This window comes from Siphateles boraxobius, unplaced genomic scaffold (assembly GCF_051911475.1).
Source record: "Siphateles boraxobius isolate OS27281-9 unplaced genomic scaffold, OSU_SipBor_1 25, whole genome shotgun sequence".
In the NCBI taxonomy this organism is placed as follows: Eukaryota; Metazoa; Chordata; class Actinopteri; order Cypriniformes; family Leuciscidae; genus Siphateles; species Siphateles boraxobius.
Window position 1 is genome coordinate 2,886,663 of NW_027508866.1, and position 24,496 is coordinate 2,911,158.

At 44.1% G+C, this 24,496-nt stretch overlaps 11 non-coding genes across 11 annotated transcripts; 4 read left to right on the top strand and 7 right to left on the bottom strand.

Moving 5' to 3' along the window:
* The first annotated feature begins 25 nt into the window (after nucleotides 1-25).
* Nucleotides 26-98, top strand: trnaq-cug (transfer RNA glutamine (anticodon CUG)). Its single transcript has one exon. It is a non-coding gene; the product is annotated as a tRNA-Gln (tRNA).
* Nucleotides 99-1,678: 1,580 nt separating this feature from the next.
* trnap-ugg (transfer RNA proline (anticodon UGG)) lies at nucleotides 1,679-1,750 on the bottom strand. The gene has a single exon. It is a non-coding gene; the product is annotated as a tRNA-Pro (tRNA).
* A 3,116-nt stretch (nucleotides 1,751-4,866) lies between these two features.
* On the bottom strand, nucleotides 4,867-4,938 carry trnap-ugg (transfer RNA proline (anticodon UGG)). The gene has a single exon. It is a non-coding gene; the product is annotated as a tRNA-Pro (tRNA).
* Nucleotides 4,939-5,098: 160 nt separating this feature from the next.
* trnar-ccg (transfer RNA arginine (anticodon CCG)) lies at nucleotides 5,099-5,171 on the top strand. The gene has a single exon. It is a non-coding gene; the product is annotated as a tRNA-Arg (tRNA).
* An 8,626-nt stretch (nucleotides 5,172-13,797) lies between these two features.
* trnap-cgg (transfer RNA proline (anticodon CGG)) lies at nucleotides 13,798-13,869 on the bottom strand. The gene has a single exon. It is a non-coding gene; the product is annotated as a tRNA-Pro (tRNA).
* A 1,318-nt stretch (nucleotides 13,870-15,187) lies between these two features.
* trnap-ugg (transfer RNA proline (anticodon UGG)) lies at nucleotides 15,188-15,260 on the bottom strand. Its single transcript has one exon. It is a non-coding gene; the product is annotated as a tRNA-Pro (tRNA).
* Nucleotides 15,261-16,955: 1,695 nt separating this feature from the next.
* Nucleotides 16,956-17,027, bottom strand: trnap-cgg (transfer RNA proline (anticodon CGG)). The gene has a single exon. It is a non-coding gene; the product is annotated as a tRNA-Pro (tRNA).
* A 318-nt stretch (nucleotides 17,028-17,345) lies between these two features.
* Nucleotides 17,346-17,417, bottom strand: trnap-ugg (transfer RNA proline (anticodon UGG)). The gene has a single exon. It is a non-coding gene; the product is annotated as a tRNA-Pro (tRNA).
* A 160-nt stretch (nucleotides 17,418-17,577) lies between these two features.
* On the top strand, nucleotides 17,578-17,650 carry trnar-ccg (transfer RNA arginine (anticodon CCG)). Its single transcript has one exon. It is a non-coding gene; the product is annotated as a tRNA-Arg (tRNA).
* A 1,579-nt stretch (nucleotides 17,651-19,229) lies between these two features.
* Nucleotides 19,230-19,301, bottom strand: trnap-ugg (transfer RNA proline (anticodon UGG)). The gene has a single exon. It is a non-coding gene; the product is annotated as a tRNA-Pro (tRNA).
* A 160-nt stretch (nucleotides 19,302-19,461) lies between these two features.
* On the top strand, nucleotides 19,462-19,534 carry trnar-ccg (transfer RNA arginine (anticodon CCG)). Its single transcript has one exon. It is a non-coding gene; the product is annotated as a tRNA-Arg (tRNA).
* Nucleotides 19,535-24,496: the final 4,962 nt, after the last annotated feature.

Sequence of the window (24,496 nt, forward strand, 5' to 3'; positions counted from 1 at the left end):
TCAAAGGAAAAAGAACTCCAGACAAGGCCCAGTGGCCTAATGGATAAGGCATCAGCCTCTGGAGCTGGAGATTGTGAGTTCAAGTCCCACCTGGGTCGTCTTTAATGGGCTATATTTAAGTTGGATGTTCGACAAATTCAAGGATGGTTTGTTCAAAGCAATAATGACCGCAAGATCTGATTTAGCATAGAACGGACAAACTTCGAATAGCTGTGGTGGGGTTTTGTGTGCGTCAGACTGTCAGTGAATCATTCTTGCCTGCCCGTGCATGTGCCCTTTCAGGCTGAAATTACACAAAGCACTGTGCGCAAGAGGCCCAGTGGCCTAAGGGGAAAAGGCCACTTTTTGCTTTTGCACTGGACCTACGACGAAGGCTTTGCGTACGAAAGCAGAGAGGCAGACTGCACACAAAACAGGTGGGAAAGAGTCATGAACTTTAAATTAATCTAGTCATCGAAAAACATCATTGATACGTTTGTTTTGTCCATATAACCAAAATGGCTGTGTAATCGGAGAAAAACACATGGAACAGAAATGGCGGGCTCTAAATGTAAACAGCCGCATATAGGCTATGCCGTAGGCTTGACTTTGAACTAAAAGGCATCAGCCTCCCACCTAGGGAGGCTGTTACTAGGGCGTGCTTGTTGCGCTTGCTCTAAGCCGATGCTGCAAAAAGTCAATGAAAAGTTATTCAAAGAAACTCCACAGAACAACAAGTATACCCTTGTTTAGCGTTTCTGCAAAAGAGCCACGGTAATTCAGTTAAGAGCGATTTAAAATGCTTTGAATCCCACTACAGCATCTACAGACCTGCGAAAAAAGTTCAATTTTGCCAAAGCATCAGCCTCTGATGCTGCAGAACGTGACGTCAAGTACTATGTGGGTTGCAGTAAATGGCCAGACTATGAAGTTGTTGATAAAGAAAAGTAAATGCTTTGGCGGGGGCTGAGAGGTGGGGAGGACAACATGGCTAACTCCTCCATAATCAGATTGCCCTTCGGGTGATTTTTGGGCAACTCACTGAGTCTCAGCTCCAGAGAGAACTTCAGCAAGTCTAGTTTCTGACTGACTCATTCAAGCGGGCTTGAGCTTCTGAATGAGCTTTCTTCTCCGTCAGAATGAGCTTTCTTCTCTGTCAACTTCTAAGGGAAAACAATGCCTTTCATACACCAAGAAGAGCACAATTTGTTTTATCACCCAGCTTAAAAAAAGCAAAAAAAAATCCTGTGGTATCACATGCAATTGCATACAGAGTCAGAGAACCCTTGAACTCATACTAAAGGTGAGAGGGCTCGTCCGGGATTTGAAGCCGGGATCTCTAGCACCCGAAGCGAGAATCATACCCCTAGACCAACGAGCCTGACTGACAATAGATTTGGCTACTTGCGTACACTTGTAGAGTCACTGAATGCTGGCCTCTTACAGAATGGGAAGGCACTAGTTTTAATAGAAAGCGTTTGTCGTTAGGGAGCCACACTCCCTGGCAGGCAGCGATTCTGAGTTCGTTCTGTGCAAGGAAATAAGCGCTTGTCACCTGGCTGAATCTTGGCTATGTTGTAGTACAGATGAACACAAGCAGTAGTAAGGGTTTCAAAAACATGACAGTTTTGAGTTTGGCTCAGTGCTGCAAAAGGAAGGATCCAACCTTGTTGCTCTCGCTGCTTGGTCTGAAATCCCCGGGCTCGTCCGGGATTTGAACCCGGGACCACTCGCACCCAAAGCGAGAATCATACCCCTAGACCAACGAGCCTCTTTTACATTAAGTCTTTCGGTAGGGCGCCACAAATTCAGTGAAGCCCATCTCAAAGACGGAACACGACCTGGCGTCGAGATACGAAAGTGTAGTTGTTTGAGCGTTAGAAACCCCTTGAGGCCAAATTACTGATCAAAGGAAAAAGAACTCCAGACAAGGCCCAGTGGCCTAATGGATAAGGCATCAGCCTCCGGAGCTGGAGATTGTGAGTTCAAGTCCCACCTGGGTAGTCTTTAATGGGCTATATTTAAGTTGGATGTTCGACAAATTCAAGGATGGTTTGTTCAAAGCAATAATGACCGCAAGATCTGAGTTAGCATAGAACGGACAAACTTCGGATAGCTGTGGTGGGGTTTTGTGTGCGTCAGACTGTCAGTGAATCATTCTTGCCTGCCCGTGCATGTGCCCTTTCAGGCTGAAATTACACAAAGCACTGTGCGCAAGAGGCCCAGTGGCCTAAGGGGAAAAGGCCCCTTCTTGCTTTTGCACTGGACCTACGACGAAGGCTTTGCGTACGAAAGCAGAGAGGCAGACTACACACAAAACAGGTGGGAAAGAGTCATGAACTTTAAATTAATCTAGTCATCGAAAAACATCATTCATACGTTTGTTTTGTCCATATAACCAAAATGGCTGTGTAATTGGAGAAAAACACATGGAACAGAAATGGCGGGCTCTAAATGTAAACAGCCGCATATAGGCTATGCCGTAGGCTTGACTTTGAACTAAAAGGCATCAGCCTCCCACCTAGGGAGGCTGTTACTAGGGCGTGCTTGTTGCGCTTGCTCTAAGCCGATGCTGCAAAAAGTCAATGAAAAGTTGTTCAAAGAAACTCCACAGAACAACAAGTATACCCGTGCTTAGCGTTTCTGCAAAAGAGCCACGGTAATTCAGTTAAGAGCGATTTAAAATGCTTTGAATCCCACTACAGCATCTACAGACCTGCGAAAAAAGTTCAATTTTGCCAAAGCATCAGCCTCTGATGCTGCAGAACGTGACGTCAAGTACTATGTGGGTTGCAGTAAATGGCCAGACTATGAAGTTGTTGATAAAGAAAAGTAAATGCTTTGGCGGGGGCTGAGAGGTGGGGAGGACAACATGGCTAACTTATCCATAATCAGATTGCCCTTCGGGTGATTTTTGGGCAACTCACTGAGTCTCAGCTCCAGAGAGAACTTCAGCAAGTCTAGCTTCTGACTGGACTCATTCAAGCGGGCTTGAGCTTCTGAATGAGCTTTCTTCTCCGTCAGAATGAGCTTTCTTCTCTGTCAACTTCTAAGGGAAAACAATGCCTTTCATACACCAAGAAGAGCACAATTTGTTTTATCACCCAGCTTAAAAAAAGAAAAAGAAAATCCTGTGGTATCACATGCAATTGCATACAGAGTCAGAGAACCCTTGAACTCATACTAAAGGTGAGAGGGCTCGTCCGGGAAAAGGCCACTTCTTGCTTTTGCACTGGACCTACGACGAAGGCTTTGCGTACGAAAGCAGAGAGGCAGACTACACACAAAACAGGTGGGAAAGAGTCGTGAACTTTAAATTAATCTAGTCTTCGAAAAACATCATTGATACGTTTGTTTTGTCCACATAACCAAAATGGCTGTGTAATTGGAGAAAAATACATGGAACAGAAATGGCGGGCTCTAAATGTAAACAGCTGCATATAGGCTATGCCGTAGGCTTGACTTTGAACTAAAAGGCATCAGCCTCCCACCTAGGGAGGCTGTTACTAGGGTGTGCTTGTTGCGCTTGCTCTAAGCCGATGCTGCAAAAAGTCAATGAAAAGTTGTTCAAAGAAACTCCACAGAACAACAAGTATACCCGTGCTTAGCGTTTCTGCAAAAGAGCCACGGTAATTCAGTTAAGAGCGATTTAAAATGCTTTGAATCCCACTACAGCATCTACAGACCTGCGAAAAAAGTTCAATTTTGCCAAAGCATCAGCCTCTGATGCTGCAGAACGTGACGTCAAGTACTATGTGGGTTGCAGTAAATGGCCAGACTATGAAGTTGTTGATAAAGAAAAATAAATGCTTTGGCGGGGGCTGAGAGGTGGGGAGGACAACATGGCTAACTCCTCCATAATCAGATTGCCCTTCGGGTGATTTTTGGGCAACTCACTGAGTCTCAGCTCCAGAGAGAACTTCAGCAAGTCTAGTTTCTGACTGACTCATTCAAGCGGGCTTGAGCTTCTGAATGAGCTTTCTTCTCCGTCAGAATGAGCTTTCTTCTCTGTCAACTTCTAAGGGAAAACAATGCCTTTCATACACCAAGAAGAGCACAATTTGTTTTATCACCCAGCTTAAAAAAAGAAAAAAAAAATCCTGTGGTATCACATGCAATTGCATACAGAGTCAGAGAACCCTTGAACTCATACTAAAGGTGAGAGGGCTCGTCCGGGATTTGAAGCCGGGCTCTCTAGCACCCGAAGCGAGAATCATACCACTAGACCAACGAGCCTGCCTGACGCTGGATGGGGCTACTTGCGTACACTTGTACAGTCACCGAACGCTGGCCTCAAACAGAATGAGCAGGGACTAGTTTTAATAAGAGCGTTTGTCGTTAGGGAGCCGTACTCTCGGGCAGGCAGCGATTCAGAGTACGTTCTGTGCAGGAAATAAACGCTTGTCATCTGACTGGCTGCTTGTTCTGAAACTGCTGGGCTCGTCCGGGATTTGAACTCGGGACCCTAGGACCCTAGGACAAAACAAACGTATCAATGATGTTTTTCGATGACTAGATTAATTTAAAGTTCATGACTCTTTCCCACCTGTTTTGTGTGTAGTCTTCCTCTCTGCTTTCGTAGATTCGGCTACTTGCGTACACTTGTAGAGTCACTGAATGCTGGCCTCTTACAGAATGGGAAGGCACTAGTTTTAATAGAAAGCGTTTGTCGTTAGGGAGCCACACTCCCTGGCAGGCAGCGATTCTGAGTTCGTTCTGTGCAATGAAATAAGCGCTTGTCATCTGGCTGAATCTTGGCTATGTTGTAGTACAGATGAACACAAGCAGTAGTAAGGGTTTCAAAAACATGACAATTTTGAGTTTGGCTTAGTGCTGCAAAAGGAAGGATCCAACCTTGTTGCTCTCGCTGCTTGGTCTGAAATCCCCAGGCTCATCCGGGATTTGAACCCGGGACCTCTCGCACCCAAAGCGAGAATCATACCCCTAGACCAACGAGCCTCTTTTACATTAAGTCTTTCGGGAGGGCGCCACAAATTCAGTGAAGCAAATCTCAAAGACGGAACACGACCTGGCGTCGAGATACGAAAGTGTAGCTGTTTAAGCGTTAGAAACCCCTTGAAGCCAAATTACTGATCAAAGGAAAAAAAACTCCAGACAAGGCCCAGTGGCCTAATGGATAAGGCATCAGCCTCCGGAGCTGGAGATTGTGAGTTCAAGTCCCATCTGGGTCATCTTTAATGGGCTATATTTAAGTTGGATGTTCGACAAATTCAAGGATGGTTTGTTCAAAGCAATAATGACCGCAAGATCTGAGTTAGCATAGAACGGACAAACTTCGGATAGCTGTGGTGGGGTTTTGTGTGCGTCAGACTGTCAGTGAATCATTCTTGCCTGCCCGTGCATGTGCCCTTTCAGGCTGAAATTACACAAAGCACTGTGCGCAAGAGGCCCAGTGGCCTAAGGGGAAAAGGCCACTTCTTGCTTTTGCACTGGACCTACGACGAAGGCTTTGCGTACGAAAGCAGAGAGGCAGACTACACACAAAACAGGTGGGAAAGAGTCATGAACTTTAAATTAATCTAGTCATCGAAAAACATCATTGATACGTTTGTTTTGTCCATATAACCAAAATGGCTGTGTAATTGGAGAAAAACACATGGAACAGAAATGGCGGGCTCTAAATGTAAACAGCCGCATATAGGCTATGCCGTAGGCTTGACTTTGAACTAAAAGGCATCAGCCTCCCACCAAGGAAGGCTGTTACTAAGGCGTGCTTGTTGCGCTTGCTCTAAGCCGATGCTGCAAAAAGTCAATGAAAAGTTGTTCAAAGAAACTCCACAGAACAACAAGTATACCCGTGCTTAGCGTTTCTGCAAAAGAGCCACGGTAATTCAGTTAAGAGCGATTTAAAATGCTTTGAATCCCACTACAGCATCTACAGACCTGCGAAAAAAAGTTCAATTTTGCCAAAGCATCAGCCTCTCATGCTGCAGAACGTGACGTCAAGTACTATGTGGGTTCATCGGGAGGGAGAGGCGAAGAATGAAAATAAAACTTAGTAAAGAAAGGAAAAGAAAAGAAACGCAGTGTAAAGCTCCCTAAGGAGCCATGGGACCGGAAACCTCTCACAGGGAAAGTGCTCTCTTAGAAACTTGTCAGTCTCTTATAGAGAGGAGGGGTTCACGCCTGCTTCGCGTATTTGAACCAATCATCTTAGAGCATCTCCAGCGGGAAAAGTTCTTCTTTGTCTTGTCAGGATAATTTAAGATGGTATAACATTTTGTCATTTCTAGCCAGAAAGATTGTACACACAGAACAATACATTTTACTGTAATATCCTATGTATGACTTGTTTAGTCAAAACAAGACGGTCAAACAGGTACCAAGAATGGCCGGAAAGAGTAGAAGAAACATAAAGTTACATTCATATGCAGAATTACACACATTTAATGTTCACTCACATGACTATAAAGCCATAATACCAGCTACTATGACCTAGGAAAGATCAAATTCATGTTTATACATTTCTTAAGTGGTTATACTTATAGAAAATATAAGATTGCAGAGTCTATTCCTCTTTCTTTATCAGAATTCAAGTGGGAGCTGTGATTCCCTTGGAATTCCTTTTGGGGGTCATAAAGTTTTATGACCTAGCAAGAGGGAGAGTTACAGAAGATGATACTGTTAGGTAATCTTTCTTTAGAAATACACTTAAGATTTGAAGTTACAGACCAGTCTCCGATTACATCTATAGAATAGGACAAAACTAATTAGATATGCATGCATACAGGAAGGTTAGATACAATTCTGTGTTATATACATTAAGGACATTCCTATCCTAAGTTGCACACAAAGGACGTTTGTGTGCGGGTATGTGTGGTGTGTGTGTGTGTGTATCCTTAGGGTATATTGTCCATCCCTGGTGTGCACCACGTGAGGGTTTGAGAACAACGGGGACCTGTTTCTTGATTGCGCAATGCGTCATAAATGGAGTTAATCAATGACCTGCTGGCAGACATTGGGGCACCATTTCACATGATTCAAGGTTTTGTGAATTAAACATATATGTGTTCATATTTGTTCAGTAGTGAAAGGAAAACAGGATTCGGTCAGTCGCTACATATTCCCCCTTTTCGTCGGATGAAGTCCCTGTGTGAACATCATCGGACGACAATCATCACAATGGCCGACTGGCAGGTGAATCCTGATGGTCATGTAGCAGGTGGACCATGGTAGTAGGGTAGCAGGTGGAACCTGATGGTAGGATGGCAGGTGGATCTTAAAGCTGAGGATTCAGCTCGATGAGGTTTGGCGTGGTCTCTGACTTGGCACCCCTTTCCGGGGATTCCGTCTGAGACCTTCAGGCACGGCTTTCGTGAGTTCGGCTGTGTCGCATCTGGTGGAGTCTTCTGTACAGAATGAATGCCACTCATAGTGTCAGAGTGTGGCTGATTACCTGTAGAGATGCACAGCACAATGTCGGCTGAGGTCCTACGACCGCAGATGAAGTGTTCAGAACGGGAAGTCGAGACAGTGCTTGGATGGCTGTGTTGACCGGAGCAATGTCAATGAATTGGGACCCCCTTTCCTCGATCCAGAGTTCCAGTTCTGGATCTAAGGTGAAGTTGTAGTTCTTGAAGGATGGGAGTTCCAGTGCTGTCTGGTACTCTTTGCTCGGAAGATGGTACAATGCCAGATCATATGCGGAGACCAGCATAGTTAGCACAAGGCTTAAGGGTTTCAACTACGGTGGGATTCTACCCGTGGCTGGGCTGTCTTTTGAGGAGTTAACCTCCCAAAGCATGTCTGTTATCAGGGCTGTAACCAGCTGAGTTTGGGCAAAGTCATTCTGGAAGACAGTAAACAGCGGTTTCATGCAGTTCCTGGTCTGATTCAGCAGGATGCTGTGAGTGTTGAGAATGACCACGTTCCTCTCAATGTCTTGCCGATGGTTTGCAAAGATGCACTCTGCGTGGTGAGTTGCTCTTTTAGCTGTGAATGTTCAGTCTGAATTTCAACCACATGCTGTTTCACAGTGGCTATGTTTGCTGTGTGGACACTTGGCATACCAGTGTCGAACAGAGTTCTGGCGGCAGCTAGGGGTCCGAGCAACGCTCCCAGGAACCGTTTTGAGTGTTAGTTGGTGCTTAAGAGTCCTGATTGTGTAACAGTCACTTTCCCAAGTTGGTTGGACATGTGTTCGACCTTGGCCTTGGCGTGAGAGAGGGAGTCCTCTGTCCATCGGGCATTTGCCCAGCCGTATTGGGCTACGGTGCTGGGGTAGTGTGCTCTGTAGGCCTTGTGGGGCTGGATGAGTCGAACATGCGCTTGATGGGTGTAGGTCCTGCAGTCGGTGATCAGGAGTCTCAGTTGTTCTCTCGGTGGCAGCTGTCCTCTGGATGGCTGACAGCACGGCATGGCGAACCACAGCAGCAACCTGTTACAGACAACAGAGAGAGAGAGAAAGAAAGGGGAGGAAAAAGCCAGCGAGGGTTGTCTTTGGTTGGACAAGGCAGTCTCTTTATTTCATGGGTGGCAAATAGGTTTAGCTTGCCTAGGCCCATGTTTTGCCACATCTTACTGCTGGCATGTCGCTTGCCTCTGTGTATTGTCAGTGGCTCTGGTGCTGTGGTTTGCAGCGCATGATGCGTCATGGACGTACATTGGCCTTAACCCCCCTTTGCGCCGTTGCATTACACGTCTTTGCGTTGTGGTGTCAGACGGTGCACAAATAGAATGTAGCTCTGTGCACGCAGCATGTGCTTGGTGTCATGCCGTGTTCTGAGTAACTGGTTGTCAGTGAGTGTAGACGGCAGTCAAGGGTTGGTTGGAGGGGTCTGAGAGGTGGTGAAGCAAAGTCTTTATTGTGTCAGAAGCCCGCATGTTCGTTATGTTTGTGTTTGTAAACAGCGGAGCTAGCATAAACTGCTGTGAGGTAGACAGTTTAGGTTGTAAAGTTCTTATGCTGTGTGTAATCACTTCAAACTTCAGGGTGGGTGGGCAGGTTTGAAGTGACCACAGCTAGTCGTTTAGTGCGCCAGGCTTGGTGAGGGTATGGGTTTGGTCATTCAAGTCTTTGTCAAGGCCCGGTTGCCTTGAGTGTCCTTTCACCTTTTTCCAGTAGACAATCATGTTGTTTTTTCTTGTGATGTAATCGCAAGCCTGGAACCGGTGTTGGTGTGCGACAGGCATGTGGTTTGAAGTCTTACAGCCATTTTGTTTCCGGTCTGGAAGTTGGTATGGGAAACTGAGTCTGGCATAGTTAAAGTCTGTGCCCATAAGGAGTTCTTTGATGTTATGCGTCGATGTGCAGCGTTATGAGGATGGCTGCTACCTCAGCATATTGTGATGACTGCGGGCCCAACTTGTATGTCGGGCCCACGGTATGTCATTTACCTACAGCATGCCCGCACCTGATTGACGGGTGCCCTCATGGTGGTAGGAACATCCATCGATGTAGGCTGTGGGCATACCTTGACACGCATTCTCTTTAAAGTACCTGTGACAGGTCAGTTGTTGTTGTTGGGGTTTTTCTACATCCACCGTCGCAGCTGGTGTGTTATCAGAGCAGTTTTGGCAGGCTGCCAGGCCGTGGCCTAGCGCAGACTTGTGATTTTGAGCATAACGTGCCTCAACATTGCACCCCTGGAGGGCCATTAACCATGTGGTTATGCATGAATTGGTGACCACGCCATCTCGGATGCACTGGCTCCAATGGGCTCCAATGTAGTTGGAGAATCTCTGGATGGCCCATACAGTGCAGAGCAGAGCTTTTTCACAGTCTGAGAATTTAGTTTCTGGTGAGAGAAGTGTCTTGCTGGCATATGTAACGACTCCTTTGTCTTGATCATGCCTTTGGTACAGGCCAGCACTGAGACAGTGGTTGGAGAACCCAGCTTCTAGATAGAACTCTTTTTGTGGGTCAGAGTAAGCCAGACATGTAGCTGTGCATAAGTGTCGTTTTAGCTCATTCAAGGTATTGTCTTTAATTTCTGTCCATACAAATGGGCAGTCAGTTTTCAGAAGGGCAGTTAGAGGTTTCGCAATGTCTGAGTAGCTTTTGCTGAGCTGCCGTGAGTAATTGCGCACCCATAGAAAGCTTGTAGCTTGAGATGTTGGTGGGTGGCTTGATGTTTTGAACAGCTTGAATACGGCTGGACTGCGGTTCGATGCCTTGTGATCCGATGAGTGGGGCCACATAGTTGACTTTGGTTCGACACCACTGTCCTTTGTGGAGGGCGTTCTTGGCGCCGGCAGTGGATAATTGGTTCAAAACAGTCTATCTCTTTCAGGTGGTCAGCCACTGTTGTGCTTTTCATGAGAGCATCATCAACGTAGATAAGGTTACCTCTCATTCTGGCATCTGGGCATGCTTTGTTCAGGAAGATGTTGAACTCAGTAGGTGAGTTGGCATAGCCTAACGGGTACCTGGTGAAAGTGACTTGTCGGTTGCCGAACGTGAATGCTAGCTAGTGCTGGTCTTCAGGATGCACAGGTATGGTCCAGAATCCAGAGGCCACATCAAGTGTTGAGAAGATTGTGGCTCCTCTGATTCTGGGTATTCCTTGCTCCAGCTGGGTCATGGGCCATCGGGACAGTGGCACCTGTTGATTCAGTTTCCTGCAGTCATTGGTGGGTCGCCACTTGCCGTTTGGTTTGAGGACGGGCCAGATGGGGGCAGAATGGGTGCTGTTGCATGGACGGATGACACCTTTTTCAAGCCTGGATACGATGATCTCTCGCACCGGTTCGTGTGAAGCGATGGGGATCTTGTACTGCCTGACAAAAGTGGGAGGAGCATTAGGGTGCGTTGGGATGCGCACAGTGTGGAGTTCGGTGAGACCACAATCTAAAGAGTCTTTGGCAAAGGATGCTTTGAACTTGTAAAGGACTTGTCTGAGTCTTTGTAGATCTGCATCATTTTTAATTGCGTCAGCGTCTTTTAGAATTTGCTGAACTTGAGACTCAAATCCTGGGAACGGCTCCTATGTTGGTGTGTCGTCTGTCGTGTTGGCAGGCAGAGGTGCAGCAGTGTCGTCAGTCCTGCAAGCAAGCTGTCTGGAGACTGTGTATACTGCAAGGTGTTGGTCCTCTGTCAGTGCTGTTCTGCATACCTGGTCTTTGTCCATTGGCATGACCGAAGTGACGGAGATGAGTTTGAAGGGTGCTGTGAACACTGTGTGGTTTGTGCTCCCTTCGGGTATTATTGAAGATGGGATGGGCCCAATGATTGGTAGTGTGAGTTCAAAGTCATGGAAGTCATGGCTCACTAGCCATCCCACCCGATAGACTTTTGGAATGGTGGTGTCCATCGCCACGCAGTTGTTGAAAAGGATGTAGACTACACGCGATGACACTTCAGTAAGGGGTGTGGCTTCCAGCGTGAGTCCAAGTTCAACACATTCGGGTGAAGGTTGAAAGAAGCCCAGCGTGTGGTTTAGGGTTTGACCACAATGCATGTTGAGCTGGACGGCGACCCCTTTGGTGTAAGCTGGTATCGAAGTGTCCTGTTCGTTGATTAGGGTGCCAACCTCTGGAATGGTCTGACCTGACAGGAGGTTCTCAGTGTTGGTTGGAACAACAGGGGGCTGTAAAGTCAATGGGGCCCACACTACCTCATTAATGATGTCCACATGAGCCTTGAGGTGAGTCAGGATGTCTACTTCAATGTAGACATCATGGGGCGGGTCCGGAAGGACCAGGAAGTAATGGGTCAGACACCGGTGGTTCCAGTTCAGGTTCAAAGCGCAGACACCTTTGGCCGTAACCATGGTTGATGGGTACATGTTTAAAGGAAAACGGGTGCGCTTGCTGGCAGAAGGAAGGTCTGGTGTGTCTTAATGCGAGCATTGAATAGTGAGACACTGATGGCTGAGTGTTCATTTTTTAGGTGTGCATTGGGTGGATCAGACTCATACAATCAATTGTCAGGTGAATGTGAGCTAACTGTTCAAGCCTGATGTCATTTTGGCTGTATGACTGCACGTTCAGTTCACAAGTTTGAGGTGTAAGAGTTCGATCTTGTCTCTTAGCTTGAAATTGGAGTCTTTTTGAAAAGGTGAGATGAGATCACCGTAAGATGTGATGCTGTGTGTTCCCTGCTCACTTGCTTTTCCAACGTGATGTTCAGGAGGAGTTACCGGCCCACCCCCTTTTCGACCAGGTTGCCCAGGAATGTTGTCATTGGGGCAGGTGTGACGATCAATGGGTGGTTAGGACCGGGTTTGTGTGGCTGTCTGCGGGTGTAGATAGCCAAAACAGCATTTTCTGGTACCTTGGGATAGTGGTACCTGATATGAGGAAGTGTGCTGTCTCATTCAGGGTGTGCAGCTGTCAGCTGTGGAGCTTGGGTGATGCTGTCACCTTGTGATATGACAGTTAGCTCTGTGGTCTTTGGCTGAGGAGCAGTGTTCGGGGTGCTTGGCTCAGTCAGTTGGTAGACAGACCGGGCGTTGGTTTCAGTTCTTATGCTTAGACATAAGATGTGTGGTTTGTCTTTCTTGCGAGTTTTCTGTAAAGAAGCTCTTTCAGCACCTTCAGGATCTCTGCCCTCTCTGACGTGGCTGCACTGTTTTGATCTGATGTGGGCTCAGACTTGGGCTTACCAGTGGCATGTTGAGAGGGGTTCCGATGCTGGCTTTCTGGGCTTGATGCTCCGGACAATGGGGATCGGCTTTTTCTGGGTCGCCGGCTGGCTTCCCAGGTGGCTCCACCCCTTGGGTTGTTGGATGGGTGTTGCCGGTCCCAGAATCTTTCAGAGCGTCCGCTCTGGTGCTTCGGTCGAGAACCATTGCGGTTGTACTGCCCTCTGCTGGCTTGGAACTGTCTTGACTCTCTGTACAAAGGTCTGTGGTGTTGTGGGGCGCCCTCTAGAGTCAGCTCTGAATAGTGTTCGGAGACAGGGAAGATGGTGTGGTTTTTTACAGTGTTTTTGGACACAGTCTTTTGCTTGACATAAGCTTTGTGGGCCAAGTCTCGTAGCTGAACCCGGGACCTCTCGCACCCAAAGCGAGATTCATACCCCTAGACCAACGAGCCTCTTTTACATTAAGTCTTTCGGGAGGGCGCCACAAATTCAGTGAAGCCCATCTCAAAGACGGAACACGACCTGGCGTCGAGATACGAAAGTGTAGTTGTTTGAGCGTTAGAAACCCCTTGAAGCCAAATTACTGATCAAAGGAAAAATAACTCCAGACAAGGCCCAGTGGCCTAACGGCGGGCTCTAAATGTAAACAGCCGCATATAGGCTATGCCGTAGGCTTGACTTTGAACTAAAAGGCATCAGCCTCCCACCTAGGGAGGCTGTTACTAGGGCGTGCTTGTTGCGCTTGCTCTAAGCCGATGCTGCAAAAAGTCAATGAAAAGTTGTTCAAAGAAACTCCACAGAACAACAAGTATACCCGTGCTTAGCATTTCTGCAAAAGAGCCACGGTAATTCAGTTAAGAGCGATTTAAAATGCTTTGAATCCCACTACAGCATCTACAGACCTGCGAAATAGTTCAATTTTGCCAAAGCATCAGCCTCTGATGCTGCAGAACGTGACGTCAAGTACTATGTGGGTTGCAGTAGATGGCCAGACTATAAACTGAAATCCGGGATTTGAAGCCAGGATCTCTAGCACCCGAAGCGAGAATCATACCCCTAGACCAACGAGCCTGCCTGACGCTGGATGGGGCTACTTGCGTACACTTGTACAGTCACCGAACGCTGGCCTCAAACAGAATGAACAGGGACTAGTTTTAATAAGAGCGTTTGTCGTTAAGGAGCCGTACTCTCTGGCAGGCAGCGATTCAGAGTACGTTCTGTGCAGGAAATAAATGCTTGTCATCTGACTGGCTGCTTGTTCTGAAACTGCTGGGCTCGTCCGGGATTTGAACCCGGGACCTCTCGCACCCGAAGCGAGAATCATACCCCTAGACCAACGAGCCTGACTGACAATAGATTCGGCTACTTGCGTACCCTTGTAGAGTCACTTGTAAGGGGTGTACAGTTAAAGACCCAGAACCAGATATGAAGAATGAAGACCCAGTGTCAGAATTATAAAAAATTAGAGAAAATATTTACTGAAGATAGTTTGCAGTTTCATCAGCAGAAGTCAGCTTCAATACTCGCACAGGAGTTCGTAGGCCGCCCCCCTTACAGTTACAAAGATCACAGCAGTTATACCATTTCCAAGGTCTAAGCTACGTCATTGCTTACAGGTTGAATGATTCTCATTGGCTAAGAAACATTAAGAGCCTAAACAATTTAACACATGTGAGGAGATAGGGGTGCCTATCGCCATTAGTCAAGATAGTTGTCGTCCACTCATTAGATTTAGGTCTGTGGTGGCCTCGCAGGTTAGAGAAGGGCGCCGGGGTGTCTGGTCCGAACGTCCAGAACCTACATAGAATGTCATACGCACACACACACACACATAACAGACACTAGCAAATAACAGCTCCCATCAAGGCTGAAGAGAGTCTGAGCTCCTTATTATCAGTTAAGTATACCAAAACATAATGCTAAAACATTCACTCATTTGGGAGAAAATCACTGGCATTTACTCCGAAGGAAGGAAATATACTGGAAAGAATACATTTTAATACAACAATTAAAGTTCGATATAGTAACGCTCAATATAGCTTGACCATATGTCCAGCGAAGAATCATATGTGTCCACGCTGCCTTTAGGACCCTCTACTGATACCAGAGAAAGAGACAAACGGCCTTGTGGGTTACGTGGCCTTCGTGTCCTGCGTGTACTGCGTGCAATCTCAAAGTAAGATTGGAATGCACCTAAAAGAAACTGGTTACTTACATCACATGCATTTAAGACAATATAATTTCACAAGCACAAAGAATATAAAAATTATTATGTGATAATGAATATATTTGATTATTGATTTTTATAAAGGAAGTATATAAGCATTCAAAAGGATATGATTATAGATGTATTTGAAGAGGCAAGGGGATTTTGACCAACCCTTCACACTGAATGCTGGCCTCTTACAGAATGGGAAGGCACTAGTTTTAATAGAAAGCGTTTGTCGTTAGGGAGCCACACTCCCTGGCAGGCAGCGATTCTGGGTTCGTTCTGTGCAAGGAAATAAGCGCTTGTCATTGGCTGAATCTTGGCTATGTTGTAGTACAGATTAACACAAGCAGTAGTAAGGGTTTCAAAAACATGACAGTTTTGAGTTTGGCTCAGTGCTGCAAAAGGAAGGATCCAACCTTGTTGCTCTCGCTGCTTGCTCTGAAATCCCCGGGCTCGTCCGGGATTTGAACCCGGGACTTCTCGCACCCAAAGCGAGAATCATACCCCTAGACCAAACGAGCCTCTTTTACATTAAGTCTTTCGGGACGGCGCCACAAATTCAGTGAAGCCCATCTCAAAGACGGAACACGACCTGGCGTCGAGATACGAAAGTGTAGCTGTTTGAGCGTTAGAAACCCCTTGAAGCCAAATTACTGATCAAAGGAAAAAGAACTCCAGACAAGGCCCAGTGGCCTAATGGATAAGGCATCAGCCTCCGGAGCTGGAGATTGTGAGTTCAAGTACCACCTGGGTCGTCTTTAATGGGTTATGTTTAAGTTGGATGTTCGACAAATTCAAGGATGGTTTGTTCAAAGCAATAATGACCGCAAGATCTGAGTTAGCATAGAACGGACAAACTTCGGATAGCTGTGGTGGGTTTTTGTGTGCGTCAGACTGTCAGTGAATCATTCTTGCCTGCCTGTGCATGTGCCCTTTCAGGCTGAAATTACACAAAGCACTGTGCGCAAGAGGCCCAGTGGCCTAAGGGGAAAAGGCCACTACTTGCTTTTGCACTGGACCTACGACGAAGGCTTTGCGTAAGAAAGCAGAGAGGCAGACTACACACAAAACAGGTGGGAAAGAGTCATGAACTTTAAATTAATCTAGTCATCGAAAAACATCATTGATACGTTTGTTTTGTCCATATAACCAAAATGGCTGTGTAATTGGAGAAAAACACATGGAACAGAAATGGCGGGCTCTAAATGTAAACAGCCGTATATAGCCTATGCCGTAGGCTTGACTTTGAACTAAAAGGCATCAGCCTCCCACCTAGGGAGGCTGTTACTAGGGCGTGCTTGTTGCGCTTGCTCTAAGCCGATGCTGCAAAAAGTCAATGAAAAGTTGTTCAAAGAAACTCCACAGAACAACAAGTATACCCGTGCTTAGCGTTTCTGCAAAAGAGCCACGGTAATTCAGTTAAGAGCGATTTAAAATGCTTTGAATCCCACTACAGCATCTACAGACCTGCGAAAAAAGTTCAATTTTGCCAAAGCATCAGCCTCTGATGCTGCAGAACGTGACGTCAAGTACTATGTGGGTTGCAGTAAATGGCCAGACTATGAAGTTGTTGATAAAGAAAAGTAAATGCTTTGGCGGGGGCTGAGAGGTGGGGAGGACAACATGGCTAACTCCTCCATAATCAGATTGCCCTTCGGGTGATTTTTGGGCAACTCACTGAGTCTCAGCTCCAGAGAGAACTTCAGCAAGTCTAGTTTCTGACTGACTCATTCAAGCGGGCTTCAGCTTCTGAATGAGCTTTCTTCTCCGTCAGAATGAGCTTTCTTCTCTGTCAACTTCTAAGGGAAAACAATGCCTTTCATACACCAAGAAGAGCACAATTTGTTTTATCACCCAGCTTAAAAAAAGAAAAAAAATATCCTGTGGTATCACATGCAATTGCATACAGAGTCAGAGAACCCTTGAACTCATACTAAAGGTGAGAGGGCTCGTCCGGGATTTGAAGCCGGGATCTCTAGCACCCGAAGCGAGAATCATACCACTAGACCAACGAGCCTGCCTGACGCTGGATGGGGCTACTTGCGTACACTTGTACAGTCACCGAACGCTGGCCTCAAACAGAATGAGCAGGGACTAGTTTTAATAAGAGCGTTTGTCGTTAGGGACCCGTACTCTCTGGCCGGCAGCGATTCAGAGTACATTCTGTGCAGGAAATAAACGCTTGTCATCTGACTGGCTGCTTGTTCTGAAACTGCTGGGCTCGTCCGGGATTTGAACCCGGGACCTCTCGCACCCGAAGCGAGAATCATACCCCTAGACCAACGAGCCTGACTGACAATAGACTCGGCTACTTGCGTACACTTGTAAAGTCACTGAATGCTGGCCTCTTACAGAATGGGAAGGCACTAGTTTTAATAGAAAGCGTTTGTCGTTAGGGAGCCACACTCCCTGGCAGGCAGCGATTCTGAGTTCGTTCTCTGCAAGGAAATAAGCGCTTGTCATCTGGCTGAATCTTGGCTATGTTGTAGTACAGATGAACAAAAGCAGTACTAAGGGTTTCAAAAACATGACAGTTTTGAGTTTGGCTCAGTGCTGCAAAAGGAAGGATCCAACCTTGTTGCTCTCGCTGCTTGGTCTGAAATCCCCGGGCTCGTCCGGGATTTGAACCCGGGACCTCTCGCACCCAAAGCGAGAATCATACCCCTAGACCAACGAGCCTCTTTTACATTAAGTCTTTCGGGAGGGCGCCACAAATTCAGTGAAGCCCATCTCAAAGACGGAACACGACCTGGCGTCGAGATACGAAAGTGTAGTTGTTTGAGCGTTAGAAACCCCTTGAAGCCAAATTACTGATCAAATGAAAAAGAGCTCCAGACAAGGCCCAGTGGCCTAATGGATAAGGCATCAGCCTCCGGAGCTGGAGATTGTGAGTTCAAGTCCCACCTGGGTCGTCTTTAATGGGTTATATTTAAGTTGGATGTTCGACAAATTCAAGGATGGTTTGTTCAAAGCAATAATGACCGCAAGATCTGAGTTAGCATAGAACGGACAAACTTCGGATAGCTGTGGTGGGGTTTTGTGTGCGTCAGACTGTCAGTGAATCATTCTTGCCTGCCCGTGCATGTGCCCTTTCAGGCTGAAATTACACAAAGCACTGTGCGCAAGAGGCCCAGTGGCCTAAGGGGAAAAGGCCACTTCTTGCTTTTGCACTGGACCTACGACGAAGGCTTTGCGTACGAAAGCAGAGAGGCAGACTACACACAAAACAGGTGGGAAAGAGTCATGAACTTTAAATTAATCTAGTCATCGAAAAACATCATTGATACGTTTGTTTTGTCCATATAACCAAAATGGCTGTGTAATTGGAGAAAAACACATGGAACAGAAATGGCGGGCTCTAAATGTAAACAGCCGCATATAGGCTATGCCGTAGGCTTGACTTTGAACTAAAAGGCATCAGCCTCCCACCTAGAGAGGCTGTTACTAGGGCGTGCTTGTTGCGCTTGCTCTAAGCCGATGCTGCAAAAAGTCAATGAAAAGTTGTTCAAAGAAACTCCACAGAACAACAAGTATACCCGTGCTTAGCGTTTCTGCAAAAGAGCCACGGTAATTCAGTTAAGAGCGATTTAAAATGCTTTGAATCCCACTACAGCATCTACAGACCTGCGAAAAAAGTTCAATTTTGCCAAAGCATCAGCCTCTGATGCTGCAGAACGTGACGTCAAGTACTATGTGGGTTGCAGTAAATGGCCAGACTATGAAGTTGTTGATAAAGAAAAGTAAATGCTTTGGCGGGGGCTGAGAGGTGGGGTGGACAACATGGCTAACTCCTCCATAATCAGATTGCCCTTCGGGTGATTTTTGGGCAACTCACTGAGTCTCAGCTCCAGAGAGAACTTCAGCAAGTCTAGTTTCTGACTGACTCATTCAAGCGGGCTTGAGCTTCTGAATGAGCTTTCTTCTCCGTCAGAATAAGCTTTCTTATCTGTCAACTTCTAAGGGAAAACAATGCCTTTCATACACCAAGAAGAGCACAATTTGTTTTATCACCCAGCTTAAAAAAAGAAAAAAAAATCCTGTGGTATCACATGCAATTGCATACAGAGTCAGAGAACCCTTGAACTCATACTAAAGGTGAGAGGGCTCGTCCGGGATTTGAAGCCGGGATCTCTAGCACCCGAAGCGAGAATCATACCCCTAGACCAACGAGCCTGACTGACAATAGATTAGGCTACTTGCGTACACTTGTAGAGTCACTGAATGCTGGCCTCTTACAGAATGGGAAGGCACTAGTTTTAATAGAAAGCGTTTGTCGTTAGGGAGCCACACTCCCTGGCAGGCAGCGATTCTGAGTTCGTTCTGTGCAAGGAAATAAGCGCTTGTCATCTGGCTGAATCTTGGCTATGTTGTAGTACAGATGAACACAAGCAGTAGTAATGGTTTCAAAAAAATGACAGTTTTGAGTTTGGCTCAGTGCTGCAAAAGGAAGGATCCAACCTTGTTGCTCTCGCTGCTTGGTCTGAAATCCCCGGGCTCGTCCGGGATTTGAACCCGGGACCTCTCGCACCCAAAGCGAGATTCATACCCCTAGACCAACGAGCCTCTTTTACATTAAGTCTTTCGGGAGGGCGCCACAAATTCAGTGAAGCCCATCTCAAAGACGGAACACGACCTGGCGTCGAGATACGAAAGTGTAGTTGTTTGAGCGTTAGAAACCCCTTGAAGCCAAATTACTGATTAAAGGAAAAAGTACTCCAGACAAGGCCCAGTGGCCTAATGGATAAGGCATCAGCCTCCGGAGCTGGAGATTGTGAGTTCAAGTCCCACCTGGGTCGTCTTTAATGGGCTATATTTAAGTTGGATGTTCGACAAATTCAAGGATGGTTTGTTCAAAGCAATAATGACCGCAAGATCTGAGTTAGCATAGAACGGACAAACTTCGCATAGCTGTGGTGGGTTTTTTTGTGCGTCAGACTGTCAGTGAATCATTCTTGCCTGCCCGTGCATGTGCCCTTTCAGGCTGAAATTACACAAAGCACTGTGCGCAAGAGGCCCAGTGGCCTAAGGGGAAAAGGCCACTTCTTGCTTTTGCACTGGACCTACGACGAAGGCTTTGCGTACGAAAGCAGAGAGGCAGACTGCACACAAAACAGGTGGGAAAGAGTCATGAACTTTAAATTAATCTAGTCATCGAAAAACATCATTGATACGTTTGTTTTGTCCATATAACCAAAATGGCTGTGTAATTGGAGAAAAACACATGGAACAGAAATGGCGGGCTCTAAATGTAAACAGCCGCATATAGGCTATGCCGTAGGCTTGACTTTGAACTAAAAGGCATCAGCCTCCCACCTAGGGAGGCTGTTACCAGGGCGTGCTTGTTGCGCTTGCTCTAAGCCGATGCTGCAAAAAGTCAATGAAAAGTTGTTCAAAGAAACTCCACAGAACAACAAGTATACCCGTGCTTAGCGTTTCTGCAAAAGAGCCACGGTAATTCAGTTAACAGCGATTTAAAATGCTTTGAATCCCACTACAGCATCTACAGACCTGCAAAAAAAGTTCAATTTTGCCAAAGCATCAGCCTCTGATGCTGCAGAACGTGACGTCAAGTACTACACTGCAAAAACTCAAAATCTTGCCAAGTATATTTTTCTAATTTCTAGTCAAAATATCTCATCACACTTAATATAAGACAAAATCACCTAAAGACCAAGATTTAAGTGAGCTAGAGGAGCTTGTTTTTAGACAGTGCATCTTGAATATCTTGTTAAGTGAAACTGTCTTAAAAATATCTTGTTTTGAGTCATATCTCAGATGAAACAAGCTTTTTTGACATGTCATAAGCTGCTGTGTTATTTGTAAAAGATGAATCGTCTTGTTTCAAGGAACAGACTTGACTTGAATTGAGACAACAAATCTGCTTTATTGAAAACTGCAGGTCAACATGCCCAACTCACAACAACTCACAATGACATATATTGACAGCAAAAAAAATGTAATTTATTTACGTATAAACAACTTTACCGACGTACAAATTTGTATGTATTCCTATTTAACTTATGCATATTAAAATCGTGGGTTTGACTCTATTGCATTAAATTGTCTTATCAATTAAATTTTCAGTCGCATTTATTAATGGTTTAATGTTACTCCCCATATGGAAAAGATTTGCTAAAAACTCCTGTGATTCTTATATGTTCCAACAGAATATTGTAAGGGACATATACGCTGCAAAAACCACATAATGTTTTAAACATTTAAACTACACACACAAGCACACATTTTAATTACAAAAATATTTTATTAGAATGTGTTCTACAATATACAGTTGGATATTTCACATATCAATATTTTTCATTTTAAATCCTGCATCACCAGATTTAATTTTCATTTGTGACAATTTCTCTAAACTTTATCACAGTACTACTATGGTATACAACAGTTCTATTCTTAACCTACAAACATAAAACTTTCCTAAATGTTGAAGTGATTCTTATGCGTATCACTCTAAAAAATAATTCAGTGGCTTAGTAAATATCACAGTAATAATTAACTTTATTAACTAAAATCTCTGAATATCATTTACTTGATAGTTTGAGTTGAACATAGCCTACCGAAATAATTGACTAAAACTCCAACAATAAATTTTGTCTGAAATTTACAGTTATATTTAAGTTTGAAGTTTTTCACTAAAATAATTTAGTATTTGACTAACCAATTATTTATTTAAAATACACTGAGCTAATATATTTGTGAAATTTCCATCACAATATTTGAGAATGGATAATTAAACTAATCTGTTTCAAGGACCACAAATATTACTTAAATAAAATCAATATTATTAATATTTAACAAGCATAAGAAATTGATTAAGTTTACTCATATTTTACTGTCTATGATTACAACCATAGATATCTATGATTACAACAACGCACCCCTCCCCCACCCTCTGACGTCACGACAACTCGACGGTTGAGTCGAGTGAGCGGCGCGCGCGCTGTTTGAACTCTCTCCAGTGCAGAACAGTTCTCCTCTCCTCAGCCTCGCATAATTGGTGCATTTCCTCTGTGGAATTCAGGTGTGTATGTTTTATTTTATCTGTATAATCATTAATGTGCTTTAAATAATTTTATTTAATGCGAAGGAACATACAGAGACTCAATGTTAATACAGAGACGCAATGTTACTCACCTCAAACGAGTGTCGACTCGCGCCTGCCTTTTCGCGTGATTGTAAGGCCTTGCATATAAAACACACGACTATATTCTTAAAGATAATGAATATAACTAATTTGGATGATAAAATGTCCTCAGAACTGTGCACTGTTTGTTTATTGGCAGGTTGAGGAGTCAGTCGCGTCGCAGCATCTTTCGGCTGTGAGTGACGCAGGACGGCGGTGTAAAGTTAGAGGTTCCCCCGCAGAGGCGAGTCCATCTCCGGCACGCGAACCAGCGCTGATCCGTTGGATACTGGATAACAGACCGGTTGATTACACTTGAATTACTTTAATGTTTAGGCCTAAATGTTTAATTTTTACTTCGAAATGTTTCTTACATGAGTTTAGATGTAGGCAATATTGCATACGTGTTAAAAATAGTATAAAATATATGCTGTTTTGCTGTAATGTTAGGCTACTAATCGACAATAAAGGCCAATGTCATGTAGTTATACCGGTGGTTGTATGGAATATTTTTACAAAGGTTTAGAGGAAATAAAAAAGTTAATATTACTGCCATATAAACACAGTTTATATTACTCATAAATATTTGTTTTTAAATGTTTCCCCGTAATTATTTCTACTCATGTTTATTTGTGAATGTACCAAATGCAGTTACTCAGATCTATTTAATTTGTTTTACTAACATTTACTCAGTTAATACAGTGTAAGTAATTGCTTTCACTGCTTAAAAATCTAATCAATATTCTAAGTTTAAAAATGTTTCACCAAAAAAATGAGTAAATCATATTAAATGTTTTTAGAGTGCATCACCACCAGAGTTCATGTCATATATACAAAAACATATTCCAGCCAATTTTAATCACTGTTCTAGAAACATATTTGACTCAGCTTTGTTCATTTGCAATAATATGTTATTATTTTGTTCACAAACAACAGGCCCAGACAGTTCACAATTAATACACGATCTTACAATATCATTGCTTTTCAACTGCTCTTTCAAATCCTGTAGAAAAATTAACAGTCTTCATAAAGATCAGTGATATTCTGACAGTAATCCTCTAACCGGCATCTGCACTGTACAATTTAAAGGGATACTCCACTTTAAAATGAAAATTTTCATCATATACTCACCCTCATGTTGTTTTAATCCTTAATGAATTTCTTTCTTCTGCTGAACAGAAAGGAAGATATTTAGAAGAATATCAGTAACCAGACAGTTTCTGGTCTCATTCACTTTCATAGTATATTTTTTTCCTACTATGAAAGTCAATGAGACCAGAAACTGTCTGGTTACTGATATTCTTCTAAATATCTTCCTTTCTGTTCAGCAGAAGAAAGAAATTCATTAAGGATTAAAACAACATGAGGGTGAGTATATGATGAAAGAATTTTCTTTTTAAAGTGGAGTATCCCTTTAAGAATCTGCCAACTGCATATAAGTGAATCAGATGTTGATCATCGAAACATGAAATCTGTACGAAACACATAAACAAATGACACAAAATGTGTATGAATTCTATATGACTTTAATTTGACTAGCATATAATTCAATATAAGAAATTTAAATGATTTATATATGAATTTTATATGAGTTTTATATATTTCGAGTAATACCATACACATTTGCATACTTTTGTCATGTAAAACTCATATATATCGTGAAACACAAAAGGCGTTTTTCTCCTATAGACCCATAATACACTAAAACACAACATAAATTCACAAAAGACATTAATTTTATTAGCTTGGTGTAATCCAAATCTTTAGAATCCATGTGTTGTTTGCAAGAAACAGATCCAAATTCAGCCCTTCATCCAGTGATCTTCATAATTTCTCTCAGCAGAGACCGTAAACGCCAAATCCCCGCTCGTGGTGAATTCAAATTCAAAAATTGCGCCCGAAGCGTTACGACACGTTTTACGGCACTGATATTAGACGCTCATTGGCTCTCGCATGTTTCGTCACAGATAGCGACATGCCGTGTTTAATTGGTGTACTACATTTGAAAAGGAGAATCGCGCGCGCCTTCAGAGAGCGAACAGCGAACCGAAACCGGATTAGTGTTTTCATGGATTAATAAATTAAATTCTGCTCTGTAACGTTACCTCATACAAATATATTATATAGCCTACTGCCAGAGAGGACTGCGACACATCGTCCTGTGAACGACTTTTGGTACTGGTTTTGACATTTTCTCACTAAATAAATTATTGCGATTAAACGTGTAACGTTATGTCTGTTGTTTTTCTTAATAATTGTAACATTAGTTACATAGTTTTAAGAAATGGTTAGGTGTAGGGGTAGGATTAGTGGCTCAAACTATATTTAGATGCTTTATTGTTAATAAAACTGCCATTTCCCTACACATTATGTTCATTATGTTTTATCCTTTTAATATTGTCTATAAAATGGGTATGTTTAGGTGTGGGAGTAGGGTAAAGGGATCTTACATTTATAATCTATAAAATGTTCTACTATGTTTTCATAATGCAGTTCCATAAATACTGTGAGCCAAAATGTTGAGAAAAATTAAGCTGTTTCCCTTTTATGCAGTCCTCTGGGACTTTTTGCTGTTTAAAAAACAAAACAAAAAAAAAATAGTTAAATGCAAGTCTAT